We start from the raw sequence: 23,391 nt of genomic DNA, 5'->3' as shown, positions 1-23,391 counted from the left end.
AGAGACTGGTCTCGAATCCGGCAACATTGATGCCTTCAGGTAGCATGTGTGGATGTATTGACCAGTTGCCTTCACCCAAAAAGCCCACGTTCTCGTGACGCCAGCGCCAAAAAGGACGTTCCACGTCCGGCGCCAAGGTCTGTAAGTGGTGGCGCTGGCTAACACTCCCAGGGTTCTACTAGGACACATAAATACCCAAGAAAAGTGAATGGGGAAACAGCGCCGGGGTAGCTCAATTGGTAGAGCATCGCACGCGAAATGCGAAGGTCGTGGGTTCGGTTCCCACCTGCGGCAAGTTGTTTTTTCATCCACATTAATTTACATTAATCTATCGTTTCTTCATTTTATTTATTAAGCACAAGTAATTTCCCCTATGCTGTACTTGGTGTCAGTGTTTGTTGGCCTCTGATGACATAACTAATAAAATTCAGGCCCCTTGGTTAACGCCGTCTAGTTATATATATGGAAATGGGTTTTATTGCAACTAGTTCGAGGGATCGCAGGTAGCTCTAGATCACGAGTGCTAGCGCTTCGCATCAAAAGCCCGAGCTCGCGTCTCGCGCCGCAGCGGTGGCAGTCCGCACTGTGCCACATGCATATTACCCACTGCAACTTCCCCCGCTATGAAGAGGAGCCATCCTGGCGACCTAAGGTGATGATACGATAAGGGGGTCATGGTACGGCTTCAGGCGGCTGACGTGAACGGTCTCGCGGCCACGGCAGCATTTGTCCGTAGATGGCGTCACTGGTTCGCCCACATAATTCACAGGCGAAGTACACGCGACGATCCGGTACGGTCCTTGATATTTCGAAGCGAGGTTTGGGCTAAGGCCTGGAGCTTGGAAGGGCAGCCGAAGCCAGACGTGAGAGTCCACGGCGAAGGACTGTGTGGGCTGATCGTTGTCGTGGCTTTCTTTGTGGATTCTTTGGGTATCCGACGTGCACGAGCGAGCCAGTTGGCGGCACTCTTCAGCATGGCGAGCAACTTCGGAAAGAGGGGTGAATTCAGATGCATCCGGGTGATTGCTAGTACGGTGTCGAAGGTAGCGGATGGTTCACGTCCATAAAGAAGGAAAAATGGCGAGAAGCCTGTGGTAGCCTGAACGGCGGTATTGTGTGCGTGCGTCACAAAAGGGAGGACATCATCCCAATTGGGATGATCAGACGCAACACACATGGTGAGCATGTCCCCAAGCGTGCGGTTGAATCGTTCCGTTAGACCGTTAGTCTGTGGGTGATACGCCGTAGTGGTGCGGTGAATAGTGCGGCACTCGGCGAGTAGGTTAATAATAACTTCGGACAAGAAGACACGGCCTCGGTCACTGAGCAGTTCTCGCGGTGCGCCATGCCGTAAGATGAAATGCCGTAAGATGAATGCGGCGACGTCGCGAGGAGCAGCCGAAGCAAGTGCAGCAGTTTCAGCATATCTTGTGAGGTGGTCTACTGGGACAATTATCCAACGATTTCCGTTAGCACTGCATGGAAGAGGCCCATAAAAGTCTATGCCAACTCGATCAAAAGGTCGTGCAGGACACGGTAAACGTTGCAGAGGGCCTGTCATATGAGAAGATGTCTTGCGTCGCTGACAGGCTGCACATGACCCAATGTATTTGCGTACATAAAAATACATGCCGCGCCCGTATTACCGCTGGCGGAGCCGCTCGTAGGTTTTCAGGACGCCAGCATGAGCTTGTTGTGGGTCTGCATGGAAATACGTGCATACGTCGGAACGCAAATGGCGAGGGATGACTAGCAGCCATTAGCGACTGTCTGGCTGATTGTTTCGGCGGTACAAGATGGCGTCCCGTAGCACGAAGTGGGTGGCTTGGCGACGAAGGGCTCGAAGGCATGTAGATGTTGAAGAACTGCTAAGAATGTCAATGGGAGACACAATCCACGGATCTTTTCTCTGTTCAGACGGCACGTCAATAACAGCAAGCGTAGCAACCGGGCACTCTATGGATGAAGGTGGCGTTTCGTCGGTTCGCATGGGTGAACGGGAGAGCGCATCTGCATCAGAATGTTGGCGCCCGGATCGATAAATGACGCGAATGTCAAATTCTTGGAGCCGAAGAGCCCAACGTCCAAGACGCCCCGACGGGTCTTTCAGTTACGCAAGCCAGCAGAGCGCGTGGTGGTCTTTCACAACGTCGAACGGACGGCCATACAAGTAAGGGCGAAATTTGTGTAAGGCCCAAGCTATAGCCAAACATTCTTTTTCCGTGACAGAATAATTGGATTCTGCCTTCGTGAGAGCACGAATCGCATATGCAAGCACATATTCTGGAAAGTCAGGCTTCCGTTGTGCATAGAAGGCTCAAGACCAACACCGCTGGCGTCGGTATGAACTTCAGTCGGTGCACTCGGGTCGTAGCGGCGTAGAACAGGCGGTGAGGTAAGCCGACAACGCAAAGTGGTGAAGGCTTGGTCACATGCCGGAGTCCAGTCGCGAAGGTCACCAGGGCCAGCCAGGAGCTTCATCAGGGGAGCGATGATGCAGGCAAAATTGTGCACAAAGCGTCGAAAATAAGAGCAAAGACCAACAAAACTTCGGAGCTCTTTCACTGTAGTCGGCCGCGGAAATTCTGCGACAGCACGAAGTTTGTCAGGGTCGGGAAGGACGCCGTCTTTGTACAAGACATGGCCAAGCATGGTCCGCTGGCGGGCTCCGAAGCGGCACTTCTTCAAGTTAACTTTAAGGCCAGCGGTGGTAAGGCAAGTAACGACTTCGCGTAGACGAGAGATGAGTGGTGAAATCAGGGGAGAAAACTACCACGTCGTCTAAATAACACAAGCACGTCTTCCATTTGAGGCCTCGTAGAATATTGTCCATCATCCTTTCGAATGTCGCGGATGCGTTGCAGAGGCCGAATGGCATTGCTGTAAACTCATACAGGCCATCAGGCATAATGAAAGCTGTCTTCGAGCGGTCGGATTCATCCGCTGGCACTGGCCAATAGCCCGATCGCAAGTCCAAAGAAGAAAAGAATTTGGCACCATGAAGACAATCGAGGGCTTCATCTATGCGCGGTAGAGGGTCGACATCTTTTCGTGTAATCTTGTTGAGGCAACGATAGTCCACACAGAAACGAATCGAGCCATTATTTTTCTTAATGACTACTACAGGAGACGACCAAGGGCTGCAGGATGGCTTGATAACACCACGTTCAAGCATGTCTTCAACTTGCTCGGCGATGACACGACGCTCGGTGGATGACATGCGGTACGGACGCTGGCGTAATGGGGCGTGATGTGCCGTATCAATGTGGTGAGAGTCGGTACTTGTGCGGCCTAATGATGCTTGGTTGCAGTCAAAAGAGGCGTGAAAATCATTTAAAAGAGTAATACGCCGCTCACGTTGTGCCGGCTCGAGGTCATCGGCAATAGAGCGACAAAAAACATCCGGTGATACTCGGTTAGATGGAAAGCGATGCGCATGAAAGAGGGACAAATACCGCGCTGTGAGGAGGAAGGTCAGTATCTGAAGCTACACAGATCCTGGTAACATCATGAACTTGAAAGTCGTGAGATGGCAAATCGCACAGAACGGAGAACTGAACCTCAGCACGTGCACAGTCAATGACGGCATGATGGCGCAACAGAAAATCCCAACCGAGAATCACATCGTGGGAGCAACAAGTTAACACAAAGAAATCAATCTAATACGAAATGTCTCGAATCAGCACCCTGGCAGTGCACATAGCGACTGGCTGAACTTGTTGGGCACTGGCTGTTCTTTTCCGTAATTCACGGCAAAGTTTCCCACTAATCACGGATATAGCAGCACCTGTATCGACGAGCGCAAGACATTTGATTCCATCAACGGACACTTCAATAACATTAGGGGGGGAAAACGAGGACTTTGATGTTCCGACGATGACGCAGTTCGTGCCTCAGGAATTACGGAAATCAGTTTTTCGCCTCAGTAGTACTGGCACTGGGCCTACGACGCATGGGTGAGAGTGAGCGCCGACGAGGAGAAGGCGAGCGACGAGTACTGTAGAGCTGTGACTGTGGTGCTGGTATGTCATCAGCAGCGTAGACTTGCGGTGGTGGTCGCTGAGGCATACGGAATGGTCGGAAGCCGGAGCTGGGTGGTCGCGCGGGGCCCACGAAGGCCGGCAAGCGCCGGCGGCAGAAGCGCGCTACAAGTCCCGGTGTATCGCTGGCATAGCATATTGGGCGGTTGTCAGCCGTGCGCCAAGGATTTGTACCTTGCTGCTGTGCGCTGAAAAGGGAAGCCACCAGCTGGCGAGGCGAAGGCGGATGAGAGAACACCGGCTGGAGAGGCGCTGAAGGCGGAGGAGAGAATCCCGGCAGACGAAGCGCCCGTGCAGCGGCTTCAGCATACTTCAGATGCGCGGCCACGGGAGCCGGCTGCCACGGAGGTGGAAGAGCTTCGGTCACTTCTCTTGAATTACCTGTCGGATCGCTGGAGCCAAATATCCAGAAGGCTTCTCCGTGGTCGGCAAAATCGAGAGCTGTCGCGCGACCTCCTCGCGCACAGATTCCTTTATTTGCGTCAGCAAAGTGGTGTGGTTATCGCCAATAACCAATGCTGCTAACGAATCTTCCGTAGGCGGCGGGCGCCGAGCTAAGATGCGTTGTTTCCTTGGCTCGTCAAAACATTGGCACAAATTGATCACTTCGGCCACGGTACGCGGATCCTTCGCTAACATTTGAAATGCGTCCTCAACAATGCCTTTCATAAGGTGTTTTATCTTGTCCTGTTCCGCCATTGACGGATTCACGCGCTTACACAGGTCAATGACATCTTCGATGTAACTTGTGAACGTTTCACCGTGATGTTGCGCGCGCCCCCGTAAGCGTTGTTCTGCGCGAAGCTTGCGCACAGCGGGGCGCCCGAACACTTCTGTGAAACTTGTCTTGAATCTACTCCACTTTGTGAAATCGTGTTCGTGGTTTCGAAACCAGGGGTTCGCGACGCCGGTTAAGTAAAACAGCACGTTGTGCAACTTGGTGACGTCGTCCCACTTGTTATGCTGGCTCACCCGTTAGTAAAATGACAACCAATCCTCCACGTCATGATCATCGGTGCCTCTAAAAATGGCAGGATCAGGCTGGCGCAATGCACCGGAAACGATTACCGTCGGAGGTAGGGTGCATCTTCCTGGGTGGTTTCGTCAGGCATCGTCGCAGCAAACCCAACCAAATGAAATGGGGGTTTATTGAAGCTCGTTCGAGGAATCGCAGGTAGCTCTAGATCACGAGTCCTAGCGCTTCGCATCAACAGCCCGAGCTCGGGTCTAGCGCCGCAGCGGTGGCAGTCCGCACTGTGCCACATGCATATTACCCACAACAATATTTATGTATATATATATATATATATATATATATATATATATATATATATATATATTGTCACGCGGTGGTGACATTGAATAACACAGTAGCAATACTGTGAACGACAAAACTAACTTTCATTGGGCAAACCTGTGCCCACAAAACAGGCTACACTTACAGGACAACGACAGCGGCGAACACGGTCGGCAATCGTCAAAAATCTGATCAGTGGGTCAAGCGCGTCGGCTTTGATACAGCAGTCGCCGAATGTTCCAGACTAATCGTAGGGACCCGCGTGCCTTCCACAAAGTTCACCATTCGCGTCCCGCGATGAAATCAGATAACACAAGGTTCGGCGAAAACAGACAGCGGATAGAAGCATCGATAACTTTCCAGAAACTGTGCTGTGCGATATTTGTTAGGCCGCGAAACATTGTCGCCCGATAAAGATACGTACACGTGTCAATACCCCCCTCTCTTAAAAATCATCGACCCGATGCTGCAAACAAACGAAAGTAATATAGAAAAGCACTCGTAGCAAAGAAAACAACGAAAAAAGGTAGTTCGCCAGCGTCCGTAGAAGGGTTTAAGGCGCACCAGGTGGACCACTTCAGATCGTGCGCGGCGCCGCTGTGAATGCGAAATGGCGTCTGGCACGACCTCGTAGTCCAGTGCGCCAATATGTCGGATGACCTTGTAGGGTCCGAAATAGCGACGCTGTAGTTTCTCACTGAGTCCTCGTCGGCGTATCTGGGTCCATACCGAAACACGGTCGCCGGGCTTGTATTCGACGAAGCGTCGTCGGAGGTTGTAGCGTCGGCTGTCGGTCCTCTGCTGGTTCTTGATCCGCAGGCGGGCGACCTGTCGGACTTCTTCGGCGCGCTGGAGATAGATAGCGACGTCAAGATCCTCCTCATCAGTGACGTGCGGCAGCATGGCGTCGAGCGTCGTCGTCGGGTTCCTGCCGTAAACCAACTTGAATGGCGTGATCTGTGTTGTTTCTTGCTCCGCCGTGTTTTAAGCGAATGTTACGTACGGCAGGACCGCATCCCAGGTCTTGTGCTCGACGTCTACGTGCATTGCTAGCATGTCGGCGAGGGTCTTGTTCAGGCGCTCCATGAGACCATTCGTCTGCGAATGGTAGGCAGTTGTCCTCCTGTGATTTGTCTGGCTGTATTGCAGAATGGCTTCCGTGAGCTCTGTTGTAAAAGCCGTTCCTCTGTCGGTGAAGAGGACTTCTGGAGCACCATCTCGCAGCAGGATGTTCTCGACGAAAAATTTCGCCACTTCGGCTGCGCTGCCTTTCGGCAGAGCTTTACCTTTAGCGAAGCGGGTGAGATAGTCCGTCGCCACGACGATCCACTTATTTCCGGATGTTGACGTCGGAAACGGCCCGAACAAATCGATACCAATCTGCTGGAATGGTCGACGAGGAGGTTTGATCGGCTGTAGTAATCCTGCTGGCCATCTCGGTGGTGTCTTGCGTCGCTGACTGTCTCGGCACGCCTTGACGTAACGGGCCACGTCGGCGGTCAGACGCGGCCAGTAGTACCTTTCCTGTATCCTCGACAGCGTCCGGGAGAATCTGAGGTGCCCAGCGGTTGGATTGTCGTGTAGGGCGTGCAGTAATTTTGGACTCAGCACTGACGGTACAACAATAAGGCAGCTGGCGCGAACTGCTGAGAAGTTCTTCTTCACGAGCAGGTTTTTTGTAGCGTGAACGAAGACAACCCACGCTTAAATGCCCTAGGGACAACGTCGGTGTTCCCTTCCAACTACTCGACGACGCCTTTTAGCTGCGCATCTGCTCGTTGCTCTTTAGTGAAGTCTTCCGCCCTTATTATTCCAAGGAAGGCGTCGTCCTCGTCGTCTTGCTGCGCGGGATCGATGGGAGCGCGTGATAAGCAGTCGGCGTCAGAGTGTTTTTTTCCGGACTTGTATAGTACGGTGACGTCATAATCTTGTAGTGTGAGGCTCCACCGCGCCAGCCGTCCTGAAGGGTCCTTTAACTTAGCTAGCCAACACAACGCGTTATGGTCGCTGACGACTTTGAATCGCCTGCCATAGAGGTAAGGGTGGAATTTTGCTGTAACCGAAATGATGGCGAGGCATTTCTTTTCAGTCGTAGAATAATTACCTTCCACTTTTGACAGTGACCGGCTAGCATCAAATATCACCCGTTCAAGCCCGTCTTTCCTCTGGACTAGGATCGCACCGAGGCCTAGGCTACCGGCGTCAGTGTGGATTTCAGTATCAGCGTCCTCGTCGAAGTGTACAAGTACCGGCGGCGACTGCATGCGTCGTTTGAGTTCTTGAAATGCGTCGGCCTGCGGTGCTTCCCACTTGAACTCGACATCACATTTCGTTAGATGTGTTAGCGGCTCCGCGATGCGTGAACGGTCCTTGACAAACCGCCTATAGTAGGCACACATGCCAAGTAATCTGCGCACCGCCTTCTTGTCGATTGGCTGCGGCAACTTTGCGATGGCAGCTGTCTTCTGCTGGTTGGGGCGCACTCCAGATTTGCCGATGACATGGCCTAGGAATAGAAGCTCATCGTAAGCGAAGCGACACTTTTCCGGCTTCAGAGTGAGCCCTGATGACTTGATGGCCTCTGATTCTGTCGCAAGCCTCTAAGGTGATCGTCGAAATTTCCGGCGAAGACAACGACGTGATCCAAGTAAACGAGACAGGTCTGCCACTTCAATCCTGTTAAAACCGTGTCCATCACGCGCTGGAACGTTGCAGGCGCCGATCACAGTCCAAGTTCCACAACCTTGAACTCATAGAGGCCGTCTGGCGTGATGAAGGCGGTCTTTCCGCGATCCCTTTCGTCGACTTCTATTTGCCAGTAGCCAGACTTGAGGTCAATCGATGAGAAGTATTTAGCCTTGCAGAGTCGATCCAATGTGTCGTCTATCCGTGGGAGGGGGTATAGGTCTTTCTTCGTGATTTTGTTCAGTCGACGATAATCGACGCAGAAACGTAGGGTTCCGTCCTTTTCCTTCAATAAAACAACTGGAGACGCCCACGGGCTTTTCGACGGCTGTATGATGTCGTCGCGGAGCATTTCGTCGACTTGTTGCCTATTAGCGCCACGCTCTCACGTCGAAACTCGGTAAGGGCTGTGCCGGAGTGGTCGAACGCACTCTTCGATTATTACGGGATGCTTTGCGACGGGCGTTTGACGAATCCTCGATGACGTCGAAAAGCAGATCGAAGTCGGAGTCGAAGAATGAAGTCGAATGAAATCGAAGCAGACTTCTTAGGTGTTGCTGCTTAATCACGGGGAGACTTGGATTTATGTCGAAATCTGGCTCGCGAACTGCGGTCGTCGGGGTAGATGCGATAGAATCCGAGGGGACAAACGCATTGCTGGTTTCCAGAATTTATTCGATGTATGCGATCGTCATACCCTTGTTGATGTGCTCGAACTCCTGGCTGAAGTTTGTGGTCAACACTTTCGTGTTTCCACCGTGCAGTCGAGCGATCCCTCTTGCGACGCAAATTTCACGGTCGAGCAGTAGACGTTGGTCGCCTTCGATGATGCCTTCTACGTCAGCGGGCGTTTCGGTACCGACCGAAATAACAATGCTGGAACGAGGCGGGATGCTCACTTGATCTTCGAGCACACTCAAGGCGTGGTGACTGCAACGGCTCTCCGGCGGTATCGCTTGATCTTCCGACAGTGTTACTGACTTCGACTTCAGGTCGATGATTGCGCCGTATTGGTTCAGGAAGTCCATGCCGAGAGTGACGTCTCGTGAACACATTGCAGGATAACGAAGGTGGCAGGGTAAATACGGTCATGAATAGTAATTTTTGCCGTGCAGATTCCAGTCGCCGTGATGAAGTGTCCTCCAGCGGTCCGAATTAACGGGCCTTACCATGCAGTCTTAACTTTCTTCAACTGGGCTGCGATGGGTCCACTCACGACGGAGTAATCGGCCCCTGTGTCGACTAAGGCGGCGACTGCGTGGCCGTGGAGAAGCACGTCGAAGTCTGTGGTTCTTTGTCTTGCGTTACAGTTAGGTCTTGGCGTCGGATCACGGCTGTGTCGCGTTGACCTGTGGCTTGTATGGGACGTCGTGAGTTCGTCTTTCGTCGTGGTGTTGTTTGCTTCCATATTTCGCCAGGACGGCGGCATGTCGTTATGTCGTCGAGGTAGTTTCTTCGCTGTCTTCGTCGGCGGCGGAGGATCTTCGTCAGTTCGACGAACAGCGACCGCACCTCCATCGGTTCTGCTTTTCGTTTTCCGGATAGGGGCTCGCGCACCGGCCCCGGGCTGGGCCAGTGTATGGACGGCGCTGCGGCTACAGGTAGCGGCCTGGTGACGGCGAACTGGACCGACGTCGAGTGTTCCACTGAGTGGCGGCTAGGTAATCGGCGATGTCACGTGGGCCCTCCACAAGCTGTGGACGCGGCGCGTTGACGGCGAACCCTCTCAGTCCCAAGTCGTGCTATGGGCATCGGCGGTACACATGGCTGTCTTCTCCGCAGTGATAGCAGAGCGGACGGTGGTCGGGGTCTCGCCAAATGTCCGTCTTTCTCGCGTAGGTGCGCTGGGCGACGGATGGGCGTGCTGGTGGCGGCGGCGTTGGACGACGGAACTGCGGCGTTTCAGGGCCTTGGCGCGGTCGCTAAAGGGGACTTTGACGGCGTGCGGCGGCTGTATAGGTCATCGCTTCTGGCTGGGGCTGCGGTGATTCTGGTTGCACCTCCGGAACTCCAAGAGATCGGTGCACCTCCTCTTTCACGATGTCGGCGATCGAGGGCACTTGAGGCTGCGACGAAGACAAGACCTTGCGCTGTTCTTCGCGCACAATGGCCCTGATGGTCTCGCGCAGATCGTCCGTGGCTAGTGATTGAAATCCTGCGTAGTGGGTAGAGCTTGTACGGCGGTTGAATTGCCGGTTCCGCATTTTGAGTGTCTTCTCGATGCTGGTGGCCTCGCGAAGGAACTCTTCTACGGTCTTGGGTGGGCTTCGTATCATTGCGCCAAAAAGTTCTTCCTTCAACCCATGCATGAGAAGGCGGACTTTCTTCTCCTCGAGCACATCTGTGTCGGCGTGGCGGAACAGGCGGTTCATTTCTTCCGCGAAGATGACAACGTTCTCGTGAGGTAGCTGCACTCGGGCGTCCAGCATGGCTTCGGCCCTTTCCTTGCGCACGACGCTCGTAAAGGTGCGCGGGAAGCCGTTGCAGAAGAGGTCCCATGTTGTCGAGGTCGAATGCCGGTTCTCAAACCACGTTCTGGCGGCATCTTCTAAGGCAAAGTATACATGTGTACTTCACATACTAGATAATACAAGGTTCGGCGACAATAGACAGCGCATAGAAGCATCGATAACTTTCCAGAAACTTCGGATACATGCAGGCGCGTCCCGCGCTGTGCGGTATTTGAGATTGCCTGAGCTGCTCTGGTTCAGACACGCTGCCTGCTGCTCTCTTGGACCGTATTCGTATTAGATTCTGGTGCAGGTGCTGCGGTTTTCCCCTAACCTGAAATTCCGCACCCGAACTCTGCCATCCGTCATACCAGACGACCCCAGTCCGACATCCCCACCGCTCACTCAAGGCATCGTATGTGCCGGTGCCCAGCGTCTGCTGGATCCTGATATCTACAGCGACACCGATGGGAAAGACGTTGAAAATTGGTTGGCATCGAATGAACGCGCCACAACACAAACGAATGGGGCAATCACCTCAAGCTCGGCAACGCGATCTTCTATTTATCGGGCGTCGCCAAGCTGTGGTTCCAAAACCACGAAACCGATCTCCGCGCGTGTACTAGCTTCAAGACTGGCGTCGCAGAAGTTTTCCGCCGCCCGGGCATGTGCAAACTTCGCGCTGAGCAACGCCTACGAAGCCGATCCCAGCAAAGTGGTGAAACCTTCACCAGCTACATAGAGAACATCGTCGACCTCTGCCGGCGTGTCAAGCCGATGATGGCGGAGGCAGACAAGGTACTTCACATCATGAAGGGTATTTCCGACGATGCCTTTCATATGCTGCTGTCCAAAAACCCAGGAACTGTTTCTCAGGTCATTGAGCTTTGCCTGAGTTTCGACGAGCTCTGTAGACAGCGTCTTCCGACCCGACGAAACCCTCGCGAGCATGACCGCGGCTCATGAAATGGGCTCCTAGCTGTGCCAGATAAGAGATCGTTTGTGCTGAGGTCGCTCGTCAGCTTTCGCTACTGTCCTCAGCCACGCCACCACCTTCGCCTTTGCCGGCCAACCTTCGCCAGGTCATCCACGAGCAAGTGTGCGCAGCTCTCCCTTCCGCCCGCGAGACTCCGCCGGTGCCGACTCCAGTTGCTTTTCCCGAGGTGACTGCACGTCTCAGCTAGGCCGAGGCTCTCGTGCGGCCACCACCTCCGACCTTTGCGCCATCCCCATCAGTCGTGCCACTGCGTCCAGCTCATCACTTCATTCAGCCGCGGTACCCACACAGCAGTGGACAATAGCGCACTCCTGACAACCGGCCAATATGTTTTGCCAGTGGTCTACTTGGTCACGTTGCACGATTTTGTCGTCATCGCTCAACATCCTACCACCGTAGCTTCGACCCCGGACCGTACGTTTACCCATACCCGTCCTCCTGCGCGTCTCAGAACCCTGGCCAGATGTCTTCCTACTCGGACAACCACCCTCTTGTTGACGGCCGTTCGCCATCTCCTCGACGCCGCTCGCTTTCGCCGATGCGTTGTCCTTCTTCGCCGGAATGGGAAAACTAATCGCCGCAGTTCCAGAGGCAAGAACTGCGTCACCCACGAACAGAACAAGGCCTCTCCCTTCTCCGACTAATATTATTTATGTATATGTGGACGGCGTCGCTGCACGCACCCTCGTTGACACTGGTGCCGCAGTTTCAGTTATAAGTGCCAGACTTTGCCGTTCGCTCAGAAAAGTTACCATGCCACTGCCCAATGTTTCAATTCGTACTGCCAGCGCAGGCCGCATCACGCCTGAAGCTGCGTGTACTGCTCGCGTTGTGATCAACGGCCTCCTCTACACAGCCGAATTTTTGGTGCTATGTTCTTGTTCTCGCGATCATATTTTGGGCTGGGACTTGCTTTCGCTAATAAGGCCCTCATCGACTGCTCTCGTGCTGAAGTGGAATTTCAAACGCTGTGTAATGTCCCACTCCTTGACGCTCGTGAACCTGAAGATAAAGTATTTGTTGCCGAAGACGTTATAATCCCACCGCACTCCTCTGCCCTTGCCACAATGTCGCGCCACATTTTGGGTGATGCCAGCGTACTTTTTACGCCATTTGCAATTTTCGCCCGTTGCAAATGTTCCCCGCTGCGTTTGGCTCTTTTGGACGTTCATGCCGGCGTCAACAGACTGCTCGTCACCAACCGATTGTCCTGTCCTCTCGCTTTGCTTCGTGGGGAGTGCGTTGGCCGTGCCCAGTGTTGCGAATCTAATATGAACACGGACCAACAGAGCAGCAGGCAGCGATGACTTAACCAGAGCAGCTCAGGCAATCTCAAGCTCGCGCTACCCAGACGACTTGCGATGTGTCTGCAGCGTTAGGCATTCCTCGTCACTACAAGATATATATATATATAGGGCGTTCCCCCGTGGAAGTTTTTGCTGTATATAGCTTCTCACTCGATGTATACGCTTCCTTTTTCTCCCTTTAACACTCCCGCGGAGCATCAAAGAATGAAGCTTTATACAAGTGACGTTTCAAACTATGTGACATATTTAGATGCAACTGCACAAAGCTATATTCTAGGGCGAGTTAGTGTTTGCTGAACTACATCATATTGTAGCCCAAAAAAAACACAGAAAAACAAGGATTCAATGGGACACACTGAAAAGTAAGAAATACGGCGCCACACTCGACTGTTTATTAGGCACAAAGCGTGCTACATATACAGCGTCGTGCGTATTTGGCCGGTGGACTTTCAAAAATTCCTGTACTCAAACTACTCGTCTAATCGAGAACAAACATCGCTCAGACGGCAGAAAATTGTAGTCTAAGTTGTTGGAGATGCATTTAAACATCGATACTTGCCTTTTGTACAATGAAGCAGAAACTGCTCTCGGCTACGAGCACAGATTTTGCAGACGGGAGCTGAGCTGTTAATCCCAAAGGTTGCGCCATCTGGCAAACGGCAAAAGAAAATTTCTCGGCTCGGCGGGTAAGAGAAGCGCGCTTGCTTCGAAGATGCAGCAAGGTAAATATACCTGGTAGCGAAGCTTCCATAAGAGCCCATACGTTCAAAACATGGCGGTCCATCGGCGGTCCATGGGGCTTAGCGCCATCTGTATATGGTGGGAACACTTCCGTCGGAAGAAAAAATAATGTGACGCCATGTCCGGTAAAAGCAGAAGTGACGTCATTTTGTTTTCGAAGGCGCGAAATTTGTTTTGTTGTTCTTCCTTTGGAGCTATATATTCAAATGCCCCGCCATTCGACTTGATGGGCGTTTCAAGCTTTCAGCGTGGAAAGCGATGCAGGAAAAGGCCAGCCGTACGGTTGTCGAAATCGCATCCCTGCACAGAACATACTTTCTTTGGAGGCCGACGAAAGCTTTAGGTGTAGAGTGCTGATCCTATTGCTGGATGCCAAGCCCGTCGGCCAGCGCAGCCGCACGAAAACAACTACACAATTATCTGGCGGTCGTAACTCACTACGTTTGACTGAACAGATTAAGAAGCAATGAAGCTACCCGCGTCACCAAATTCAGACAAACTTCGACAAGCAAGAAAGCAGAAACTGTGAGGGGGGCGTATTTCAACAGGTGATACGAGTGCGCCTTTCTGCCCATTTCAAGACGTGCATTGCATTGCGAGTGATAGTGGCGTCAACGCCCCCTGTAGCGATGGACGCTGAAAAGAGATGCATTTATTAATAATAATAAAATTAAACTTGTATTTTCTTAACCCGTCACGAATATATAAAATTGACTAGGAGCTTTATTTTCGTTGTATGAATCTAACTGTGTCTCGTTTGAATTAAAGAACGCGTTTTTCTTTCTCAATGTTTGTTGCCTCCAAACCTAGTAGCGCTTCAATCGCTGCTCCCATAACCCCCCATGCTGATGTCGGTGACAATCTGTACTGAACCGCTTTTCGCCCGAAGCTTCGCGACCTATTTGAATAGACCTTGGATGCAGTTCGTCTGCCCGTTGAAATGAATGTCGCAAACATGAGTAGCAGCCAAACTACATCTGCTGTAGTTTGTCCGTGTGTCGTATTGCCCACTCCTTGAACAGGCGGCGGCGCTCCCTGAAACCCTGCTTTCTGCAGCTGACGGTAGGCGGCGACACAAGTTTATGAATGCGCGGCGCGGCGGCAGCTCGCATCCCTATGGGTAGAGTGTACTAGAACATCTGAGTGAGACGAACGAGGCGCTCAAAGCGAGGCGCTGGCTGTCGAGAGAATAGAGGGCGCTGTGATCGAAGTGGATTGGCTGGGCGCGCCGGCAGACGCGGCGAAAGCTGTGCGCTGCGGCCCCTTCTGCGGCGTCTTGGCTGTACGGGTTGATTCTTTTTATTCAAACAGGGGTCATTGGCGCAGCACGGCACAAGATAGGCCCCGAGGTGTTTCGGAACGCTTGTAGTCGCTTGGCCGTCCCCTCCGTGTGCGCGTCAGGCGAGTTGCAACTGCCGCGCACTCCACAAGTTCGCGTGTATGTCTGGCCTGGCAGCTTACACGGAGTCTACCATAACTTTTGTTCTTCCAATACTGATGAAATATCCGTCGTTATGCAAAGGTAATAAAAAAAAGTCCTTAACCAGACGATGTGTATTAGGCAGTGGAATCGCGAAAGCATGCTGTCAGCGCGAGAACGAAATAGATTTACGCGGAATGCATGGACGCGCACAAAAATAAAGCGCCGGAATGCGTTCGGGCGCGATTCCAAATGAAAGTCTAGAATCGCAGAGTCGAGAAATGTTACAAAGTCGGAGCGCTCAAGGGCCCCCGCGTACGCAAATCGCAACAGCTGAGTGCAAGACTGGGATTCGAACACCACTCAGCGCTCAGTTTACTTCTCTCTGAACCTTTTCGTTGTGAGCAGGCAGGCTATCACTGACCAAAGTTCTGTTGTACAAGCAAAATATTTTCTTGGTGTTGCACAAGGATGAATACATTTTTGGTTATGGCAATAAAAGGCCGTGAAACATGCCAATAATTGGACAGGAATGATGTATATTACAAAACACTGATGGCAAGTGCAACTCAAATGCAAAATATGTCAACATTTATTTCGCGAAAGCAACCAGCAGTACTGCTTGTCAGTGTCACAGACACCTGCGCACTTTTAGGTGCTTCATCCTTTGACGCCTTTCATCATTTGATTTGTTTAGGCCCTTAATCAGGAAGTGGAGCCGTGTTACAATATAAAACTTCACAACCTTGCACTTTACTTCGCCTTCATGGACTGTGCATCCAATTGTTTTTGTTCTGGTCCTGAGCAGTAACAGCACACCCAGAATGCTGTCAGCATGTAATTGCTTCATGCTGAAGCAGCCCGTAAAGGCACTTTCTAAGTAGTTAATGAAGTCAAAGAGCTCTTTAGATGGATACAGCAGTCCACCTGTGTCAGCGAAGCTGGTAAAACCAGAGTGCAGGTCTGACCTCCCCTCTGCATTGCTCACAAGCAAAAGAGTGCGACATGCATCACATCCAGTTTTTTTCACAAATTTCCTGGCGACATATCCTGCCATGTGGTAGATAAGGCGCGAGTCACTTCTTTTTTGAACTAGACTTTTGTGCTCACTGGGAGCACCGTTGCCTTTCTGGCTGGCAGCATCCTCGAGGGAATCAAGGTCCCCCCTTGAAATATAGCTGTCAATTGTGTCTTCCAAGGTTGTGGAATTTGACAGGTCTGTGTTTCCTGTGTCAAGTAGCGCTGTGAGGACTAGTGGCTCAACACTGGCACCATCAACAGGTCTGGTCAGGCTGTAAAAGCTGAGGCAGTTAACAGTTATCAAGAACTGCTCAGGTGTAGGATGGTCATTACACCCTGATGACTGCCGTACAACCCCGAACAAGTTTTCAACTGGATCCTGGCTTAACTTGGCCGTCATTAAGTACTTAAATCCAACTTCATTGGTTAAATACTCCAAAAGTCGCAACACTCCAGACAATGTCACTCTAAAGCCGACAGCCGTTGTCTTGCTGATGAAGCCAACCCCGTTGACGGTGCACTCCTCCCACTTAGTGATGTATTCCAGGAAAGCCGACAACGCAGCAGCACCTCTTGAGTTTGGCCAGAGAGCTTCAGACTTGTAGTGCGATGTCATTGTTTTGATCAGTTCGTTGATCATTCTGAAAAAAATAAAGATCTGCTGTCACTACAGGTTATAGCAATACTATTTTCACAACCGAAAACTTTTTGTCGCACATGCTGCCTTATCACATGCACAGATTGAGAGTACAAAACACGTTACCTGAAGAATTTTTCCGTAGCATCTATGGCTCCTTTTCAATAACTTGATTCAAGTCTGCCCTTATAATGATGCAAGCCACGCAACACGCGGTCACCGAAGAGCTGGAACGCGAGGGTGACCCGCATTTTTTCAAGATTGTTTGGGTCCAGATGGCTTAAAGTCAGCCCTGGCATCGCCTTCAGCGTCACATTATCTTTGTCATAGTTGAACGCTTCTTTAACAAAATATGTTGAAACCTGCATCATAAAAAAGAAGCACATTGTTAGTCACTTTGCAGGATAACTATGCTGGAACACTCAAAACAGATAAAATCTTACTCGTCCGTCTGGTGTATTAAAGCCACCTTTCAGCAGTGAGTTTCGAAGGCATTTCAGTAGATGCGGGAAGTCTGAAAGGAAATACAGGTTCCTTTTTGCGTCAACAGGATGTTTCACTCCGCACGTAATCTTGCTGGCAGATGCCTTAATGCCCATTAGTGTCCACATTTTCCGATTCCATGAGGCACCGTCACAGGTCACGAAATCTACAAAGAGTCCCGCTTGCTCAGCCAAAATCACGGCTTCAATAAGTATTTTGCATAGCAGGTTTCCCTTGACATTTCCATTCGCTGCAAATGTTCCTATTATCTGCGAAAACCGCCCAGTGAACGGGACAAACATGACAACCATTCCATGGTCGTATGGAAGCCCTGCATCTTCGGGAGGTGTGAATGGGCCGAGATCAACAAATCCACGCAACTTTGCACACTTTTCCATTGATAGGTGCTCTGACAACTTCATTTCATCAATCAGAAGGCCCCATGACGACTGAAGCTGTCCATTTTGCTTGTTTTTTGTTTGAGGATTTCCATCACCTTCTTATTGAATCCAAAGCCGCTTTTGTATGCTGCAGTGTACTTCTTCAAAGTGGTGTTACTTGGAAGTACAAGAATGTTGTGCTTCCTGATGTGCCTATAGAGTTTCGGGCTCCTCATTTTCATTAAAATACATTCAAGCACGCATTCTTTAGTAAAGTTCATGCCCCTTGTACTCTTTCTTTTGCAGGCATCAAAGCAGTGCCGCACGCTTTCCTGTTGTTTTTTGGGCAACATAGCAATGCTTTCCGCCAAAGTCTCTTCTTTTATTGCAGAATTTCGTGCCTTCATGCTCTCGATTTGTCCCTTCAGGCTTATTAGTCTCTTGGACAGGCGCCTGTGCTTCTGCAACATAGACCTGAGCTTTTGGCCCACTGTCGTGATTTGCTTGTGACGACGGTTTCTGAGCCGAGACATCCGTGTCAGCAGGGTCTTGCGCAGATAACGGCATGAAAGGCATGGGACTCCTGAAAAGAAATTAGGTATTTCGTTAAGCCCTCATGTCACACACCAGTTAGTCACAATTATGTAAGGAGAGCAGTATTGTTTGAAATAAGAATGAATGTCAAAAGTAGTGAAGCTACTACCAAAGCTCATTGCAAAATACTTGAGAAATTTGTCATCACTTATCATTCTACTTATGCAAGTGCACTATAGCGTGAAAGGGCTTTATGAACAATAAAAGGTTTTGTTCGCATGCTTGAGCAAACACACCTGGGTAATTTGATATATTTTAGTAATAATAACAAAACTCCTATTCCAATTCTTATCACAGCACTTTTGCATTGCATATGCCTCGGTCAGCGATACACAGCAACACAAATGGCAAAATACGCTTGTTGCTTAATTTCTGGACTGTTGCTACCACATGTAGCGCGCATCTTAATCATCGTGATTAGGCTTTTAACCTAATCTTGCCCTCAGTAGCACAGGGCGTGACCTTCACAGTTTACTGCACATGAAATAGTGTACCACTCTGCATCTGTCACTTCGCTTCACAAATTTACCTTTGGTTGTTGTCATCCCTGTGCATGTCTTGCTGTGGAAGGCCCCATGAATGACTGTTGTTTTTTCCAGAAGTTTTGCAGTGAGATCTTTCTCTAAAATAGCAGAGGTAGAGTGCGCACCAGGACATGCAAGAAAATCGGAGGCTTCAGAAATGACTCGCTCTGCTTCGAGCACAGTCTTCGCAGCACCTTCAGCAACGAGTTTTCGCTTGTGGAATGTTCTGTACGTAATCTCGGTCGCACTCAGGCTGAACAGAACAGCCCTTTCAGAGGTCACCGTGCCAGAACTTGCTTCCAAGCTTGACAGTGCATAAACAGTGCCTTCGTAGTCGGAAAAATTATGCACTGACCAGTACGCTGAAGGGGTCTTCAGGTCCCTGAGATTGTTTGAGTCAATAGCTGGCCATTGCGTCCACTCCACTGCCGACTCGTCGTCGCAGTTTCCACTGTCGTGCACGGCCGTAGGTACACTCGTGCAGGCTTTCTTCCTTTTGCAGCCCGGGCTTTCGAGCACGGTAGACGTGCCACGCTTGCGTGGTGCACGTTTCGGGGGTGCCTTTGAGCTCTATTACTTCGGCGTACAGGGCAAAAGCGTGGGCACTGCTTCCGGTGTGAGCGCGGGCACTCCGCGTGCGATTCCCACTTCTTTGCCGGCCACTACGTGCACGTAGTCACGAAGTATGTACCGTTCTTCAAAGTGCAGCTCACAAACTGCGCAGTTCTCATCCAGAGGCTTGTCAGCGCGATGGAGGTTCCGCTCCCAGGCTTTCCTTCGAACCGCATCTTTCGGGACGCTGAACAACGACAGCTTCTTCTCGGCTGGGACGCCCGCGTAGCCGGTGCGACATCCCGGTGCGTAGCAGTGACGATGCCTTCGATTAGGCATGCCACACACTTTGATGGTAACTGCAGGATAAAACAGTGATCACAAAAGAACGAGCTACGCAAAGAAAACCGCCGCCGCTAGCTGCTCGAGAACATTCCTGACGCTTCGTCTGCTCCGGCGCAACCCAATCCACTTCGACCGCAGCGCCACCGCAGCATTTTCAGCGCGGAGCGCCTCACCTCCTAGGAAGCGCGGAGCCGGTTATTCGGCCCACTCGAAACCTTTCTAGTACACTCTACTATGGGGAACCAGCGCTGGATAGGCGGCGCGGCGAAAAGAGTGCGTTGCACGCCGCCCTGGCGACAAAACGCGGCATATTACAGCCACACGACCAGACGACACACACGTGCGCGGCCGTATTATAGTTCGTATGTTTCCGTTTTCGCGCCGCTTCATGTGGACAGTTTTCGTAAAGAAGCTAGCGCCATCAAGTGAAGAAATGACGAAAGAAGCTTTTTAAGCTTTATATATTTTTCACAGGGTGTCGCGGCGAGCACTTGTGTTTTAGTGTTCCTGTATATGCTCCCGCAGGGAGCAGAGTTGCGCATAGGTCCGCCGTCGTGATCCAGCTCTGCAGCGAGCCACTCCTCGCGCGCGCAGGAGCCAAATGTCGGGCGGTGTTCCGCCTTTTTATCTAGTGGTCGCGAGCTACAAGCGCCAATAGTTCGCAGGCGCTTAGCAAAGGGCACTTCTTAATAGAGGCTACGCTCGAACGAGTCATTCGTGCAGTCGGAGGGGGTGGGCTTCCAACGAACCGAAACTTTGTATGTACCTATGTAAACACGCATATACAAACACACGCATGAACGTACAAATAGGGGGTCGGACCGCCTATGATTCCCAAAAATAAAATACTCCCGTGGCTCGAACAGCTCCAAAGTTCGCTCGCAAAGACGCAGTACGTTGCCACAAAAGGCGGTGCAATGATTTTCAGCAAGCATATGTAGTTGTCTTATCATTGTCAGAAAGCAAGAAATGTTTTATAAAGTGTTTAAAACTTCACACACGTAAAGTGGACACTTAGCGCATTTTGGCTGCCGAAACCAGCCGATTAATTACCGTCGCCAAGAGAGCTATCGTGCCTGCAGTTATGTCAGCGACCGCTAACAGAGCGTCATTTATCACTAACCATCGTTCACAACAGCTGCACGTTTTCGATACATGCGGTGCAGACACAGATGTAAGCGCGTTTCAAATGTTCACATGAGCAGATTTTAAGCAAAGCTTACTTTTACGATTCATTCATACCGCAGACTAATCAGCTATATAGTAGCAGCAAATCTGCAAGTAGAAAAAGGTTCAATATGCAAGAGCTTCTAGATCAAATTTATTTCATACAAGGGAATGCATGAACGGCTGCTGGCAGCAGGCCAAGTGGGCTGGTTCTTGGAACCTTGGGGGCAGAATTCAAAGAAACTGGAAAGGCAACAAGCTATTAAGAGTAACAACAGGTTATTTTTAGTGCACTAATCACATCAAGATGGCAAACTTACAGAGTAATTATTCACACAGTGCAGACTGTAATCTGACAACACATTTTTCTTGATCTCTTACCACTCAGAGAAAAAGCCAGTAGTTGAAGACTGTATAAAATCAATGAAATCACTGAAGCAGGCTTTGGCCAAAAAGCCAGGTTACAAAGCTTTGTGACCTACCGCATCAGAGGCAAGGAAATTTTACGTCATTGAACAGCGCATTCACTCCACTCCAGCCCACAGGAAACAGCATTCACCAACGCACAACGTAGATTTCTAGCGTGTTTAATTGAACAAGTTTTTGTTCCACTAGCTGATACATGGTGCTCGCAAGCTAGCACACATACAATTGCGGCTTTAGCTTATATGGCAGCAATTAGTTAACAAAATGAATAAGCCTATGCACTTGAAGACAATAAATTGACTAGAATCAATTTTACTGTTCTCAAAACTTCACTCGGAGAAGGAATATATTACAATTATCACAGCTAGAGAGCTAAATATGCATATGCCAAATTAGCACCCGTTTTGTCCTTGTTCCCTTGTGTGCTTTCTGCAAAGATGTCCTAGCTCTTCAGAAATTGCAGTTGACGAGAGAGGTACATATTATTTATTTCAATTTTAAACTCTGAAGGGTGCAGTCAAAGTCAACAAGCCCAGACTTGTTAGCAACAACACTCTCACTATAATATCAGTGTGCCTCCAGCTAGTTTGCTTGGCTGAAGCATTTACTCCTATGGCTGAATTCTGTGCGGTTTGTGCAGTGTGGTGCGCCGCACCCCGTCATACTTGAATACAAGTGCCAGTACGATGTGTTCCGTATCAATTCACCAAGGTCCTTGACTTCACATCGTCGAATACCGTACCTGAAACCCGCAACTGCTCCTCTCAACGCACGATCAACGGTCCGCTGATTGCAATGGCGATGGCACTGACGGAAACGACGAGTTCGCATGAGTCGGCGATGCGCTCGTAAAGTTGGCTTCACAGCGGCGCGGATCATTTGACGTCATTTTTCGCGCTCGGCCAATAGCGGTGCGAGCGGCGCCGGAAAAGGTATGCGCAACTCTGCTCCCTGCGGGAGCATATACAGGAACACTAGTGTGTTTCTTTAATGGTTGCACGTGTGCCGTTGCCATGCGTGCGGGGCAGCCTGCCTCGCAAATGTAGCAGCTATGGCTCCGGTCGTGCTGCGCTATGGTTTCGGAAGTATTAGTTGCCCTGAAGACTTTCCATCTTTCTCTGGCTAGACATAAAAAATTCTGATGTTACTTCGCCACAGCAGTCAATGGAGAAGAAAGCTTTATCGCATCAGCTGTCTCGCGCAAGCAAGGGTTTGAGTGCTCCGCTGCTGGATCCGTAACAACGCTGGCTACATTTAGCACTAATTACATAAATTTACCGGATGCATCTCAGCGCCGAGTCCTCATCCGCATGCGCATTATAAAAAACACATAGGCGGCTTAGTCGCGCGTGCGCCGGCAGTATGCGCACACAACTCGTATTACAAGGCAGCTTCCCCCCCACATAATTCTTGGCAATGAATGGATAATATTTACTTTTCGTATCGTTCGCTTCGTGCGGTGGCATTGGAAGGGGCTTGGCGGTGGTATTGCGTAGGAAAAATGGTTGGTACATATGCCGGGTGGTGCATGCTATTGCTTATTTGGTTTCCGACGAAATGCCGACTGTACATTCTGCTGTTTGAAACTGGCTGCCACGGCTGACCGTCTTCACTATCGAATAAACCAAGCACACACGCGAAATTCGGTTTAGAAACCAGCCCGACACCGCTTGACAGGGCGACAAGACAGGAACTTACTCCGCTCGCCTGACTGCCTGTATCCAACGCCACCTCCGTTCTTGTTCGTAGGGTTTAGATGGAAAGACGCCGAAGGATACATCCTCCCTCATCCCGACGTAGTTGTGGCACTTGTATACGCAACAATACCGTCGGCTTCCTTTTGTTTTTCTTCGACTTTCAGCGCACGCAACGCAACTACTAGTATCAATTTTCGTCCGCGGGAGCGGCTGAGTTGTGAACGTTCTGACCGCCAGGGCGGCGCTGTAGGTGTCGTGAAAACTCCAGCGTTGGTTCCCCATACGATGAAGTGATTTTGCACTTTTTTCTTTTAAAAACCAGGCAATTAACTGTGTCTAGTGTTCTATTAAACGACATAGACCCCCAAATGCGTTATTTTTGCAAAAGTTTAGCAAGAACAACTTCTCGGCTCGGTATAGGACAGAAGCGTGCGTGCTTCGAAGATGCGTTCGTCTGCCCGTTGAAATGAATGTCGCAAAAAAGAGAGGCGGACAAACTGCCTCTGCTGCAATTTTTCTGTGTTTTGTGCTGCCCGCTCTTGGAACAGGCGGCTGCGCTCCCTGAAACGCTGCTTTCTGCAGCTGACGGTAGGCGGCGACACAAGTTTATGCATGTGACGTCGTGGCAG

The 23,391-nt window shown here is 50.7% G+C and overlaps 1 protein-coding gene across 1 annotated transcript in view; it reads left to right on the top strand.

Moving 5' to 3' along the window:
* The window catches only part of LOC142590696 (uncharacterized), a 512,892-nt gene that overhangs the window by 411,605 nt on the left and 77,896 nt on the right, over nucleotides 1–23,391 (top strand). The gene's annotated exons all lie outside the window — the stretch shown is intronic.

The sequence above is a fragment of the Dermacentor variabilis genome, chromosome 8 (assembly GCF_050947875.1).
Source record: "Dermacentor variabilis isolate Ectoservices chromosome 8, ASM5094787v1, whole genome shotgun sequence".
Taxonomy (NCBI): domain Eukaryota; kingdom Metazoa; phylum Arthropoda; class Arachnida; order Ixodida; family Ixodidae; genus Dermacentor; species Dermacentor variabilis.
The sequence above is the reverse complement of the archived record's forward strand: the minus strand, read 5'-3'. Positions and strand labels throughout refer to the sequence as shown.